Raw genomic sequence first — 2932 nt, forward strand, 5'->3', positions numbered from 1 at the left:
CAAACACATACCAGCTTCATCACTGTGTCTGTCACGCGCGTCTGTTCCCCTTTCGGGCTCTGTCTTTACATTTATTTTGAAAGCTGAAGCTCGCGATTATGGTAAGGGGCGTTACATTTCCGACGAGTGCTTGCGGTGTTCGGCCAATCACAATGCACTGGGTCAGCTGGCCAATCAGAGCAGACTGCGCTTGTCGGAAGGAGGGACTTTGTAGAAAACGAAGCGTTTGAGAGAGGCGGGGCATAGAGGACCTACAATAATGTACAGTATTTGAAAAATAATGTGTTTTTTGAACATTAAAGCATGTCAACATATTCTGTTACACCAAATACACAAAATAATGATCTTTAAAAAAGCATCATATGACCCCTTTAAATCATTTCAAATATCAGTATTCAACGTTTTATGTTTAATATATCAAAACATTATTTATGCATTTGTAATTGCAGGTTAAATGCATTCATGTCTTGCATTAAACAAAATACATCTGTGTAAATACATCTAAATGCCACTTCAGATGCAGCTTCTGTGTTGATTTAATTTGCTTGGTAACAGCCCAAATGTCTTATTATTCTAATTCCCTGATTAAATGTAAGAATTTGACTCAAAAGATAATGGACACTTTTAGAAAAAATGGCTTTATAAAGGTAAAAATGCCCATAAAATGCAAAAATCAGTTTAAACTTATTGGAAAAGATTAATTACTATCAGTATGAGCTGACCACCACACAGAATATGAAGAATATTAAAAACATTAGGAGTCAGCTGTCTTCGGCAGTCCTTAAGGTACCAGCACAATAACACACTCAGCAAAATATCGTCTAATTATCGTTATCGATAAAATCCCATAAAATATCGAGATAGAATTTTTTTGTCAATATCGCACACCCCTAATTCCTAGTCTTCTAAAGGATTAGGATATATTTTTTGGGGGGAAAAACAAACTAAAATTATTTATCAATACGATGCTGTCACCACATGGAAGATAATACTATAAAGTTACTAGTTACTATAAATCAATGAAAGACATAAACATCTCATGTTTTGTTCCAGAGATGAAACAGAGTCATACAGGTTTAAAACAACATGAAGGTAAGTAGACAATGTGAACTATCTCTTTAACACAACTATTCCCTAAAATACAGAAAAAAAGTTGGACTACTCATCTGGTGTGTCATCCACTTCAGTAGTGACTCTTTGGTAATATAAGACATTATGTTTTCTTACTCCGCTGACAGGCTTCCGGAACTGATCAGACAGTGAAAGAAACAGCTCTGAGAAACTTGACTTGAGCTTTGCTTGAAATCTGCGCTTCAACCACCCGAGTATTTTAGTGCGGTGTAGCTCAGTTTTTAACTTTGTAAATATTACAAAGATTATCGCTTGAGACTGAACGTATTTATTAAAAAAGAACTTAACTGGGTCTGAACGTATTTATTAAAAAAAGAACATAACTGGTTTAAGTTCTCGTTACAAGTGAATTATAGTCACAAAACACAAGTAAAACCTTTATATGTTGTGCTTTAAACTATATGACCAGCTTGACCGCTGAAGCCAACAATCAACTCGCCACGTCCATTAGAAACGCGCACACTTTCATCGCGTCAAGGCTGTCGTAAACAATAGCAACGAGACAAAGTTAAGTAATGCACTCAGGAACTTTGTTTGTTAGCGCAATCATTATATAAGCGACAAACGTGTGCGTGTGGTATACGTTACTATAAGATACACAATCCCAAAACCTGTTAACGAAAGGTATGTTGTTTATCTAATCATTTTCACCGCTGGTGGTCTAGAAGAATAACACGATAGCTATATCTGAATGTGCATTGTAATAATAATAATAATAATAATAAACATGCTTGAGCAACGTGTGATCCATCTCCGGTCCAAAATAGCAAACTCTCTCGATTCATTCGCATTTACTAGAGAACAGCAATCAACTTTAGTTACTTAAGTTCATTCAAATTGCATGGTATAAATCATTGCAAATATGAAAATGATGACATGCAAATCCCACAACCTACCAAATTAAAAAATGAGTGAAATTCCCGGTTTATTCCTTCCAGTCGCTCGAGGAAGCTTCCGTTGTCTATTTACGAACTCCTGTCTCTTGCTGCCAGCCGCGCTCATCGATGCTTTCCCACCTTGTCCATATGTTGCGTGCACACTGCTATTGTCTTTTCTTTATTTCTATCAAATTTGCGAGGGTCGTCTTCTCAATCTCGAGACAAGTTCAGCCTGCGAGCGCTGAAGCAGCTGCACAAATGATCCGACTTCGCGGATCGGGTTTCGTATTTACGACCCTTCTGGTCAGTTTACGTTACTGGTTACTAGGTGATCGTGTTGTAACTCCTCCCCCGATCTCTAGAGCGCTGCAGCTTTCACGTCCTCATGTAAACGCATCCTCAGGTGAACAGCAGACTATCCAACAGGACCCTGACCTGTATAAAGGCTGGAGACATCTTATAAGAAACATCTGGTGGAGAGCTGCTACATTTGAACACTGTGTCAGATTGTAGGTGAATGCAAATAAGTGAATATCATTTGAGCTGAACGCCCACATTACTCATAAAGAGTTTCATACATTTCCACGTAAGCGAAATTGCAATTGATGAGAGTGAAGAGATTGAAAGCCACTTTTTGTCTATCGCTTTTTCCCCCACGCAGTTATTTTGAGTTCCTGTGAGGACGTGAACATTCATTTCCTTTTATTTATGCATGGGAAATCAAACAATGACGCACGGAAATCACATAAGTAGACACATTTTTGGATTTTATATAATTGTGTTATTATTTTTCACAGTTTATGACTTGACTTTGAATGAATATGCAAATAGGCTCCGGATAAACTTATATCATATTATTAAATGAAAGTATTACGCTGATTACATTAGCAAACACGTTTTTGGATTTTATACAATTTAGTATT

At 37.0% G+C, this 2932-nt stretch overlaps 1 protein-coding gene across 1 annotated transcript in view; it reads right to left on the reverse strand.

Moving 5' to 3' along the window:
- dipk2aa (divergent protein kinase domain 2Aa) overlaps positions 1–2347 on the reverse strand; it is a 40712-nt gene extending 38365 nt beyond the window's left edge. Inside the window, exon 1 of the mRNA XM_016478144.1 lies at positions 2028–2347. The gene's annotated coding sequence lies outside the window, so the exon portion shown is untranslated. The remainder of the gene's footprint in view (positions 1–2027) is intronic.
- Positions 2348–2932: the final 585 nt, after the last annotated feature.

Source organism: Sinocyclocheilus anshuiensis, unplaced genomic scaffold (assembly GCF_001515605.1).
Source record: "Sinocyclocheilus anshuiensis isolate Anshui unplaced genomic scaffold, SAMN03320099.WGS_v1.1 scaffold436, whole genome shotgun sequence".
NCBI classification, from domain to species: domain Eukaryota; kingdom Metazoa; phylum Chordata; class Actinopteri; order Cypriniformes; family Cyprinidae; genus Sinocyclocheilus; species Sinocyclocheilus anshuiensis.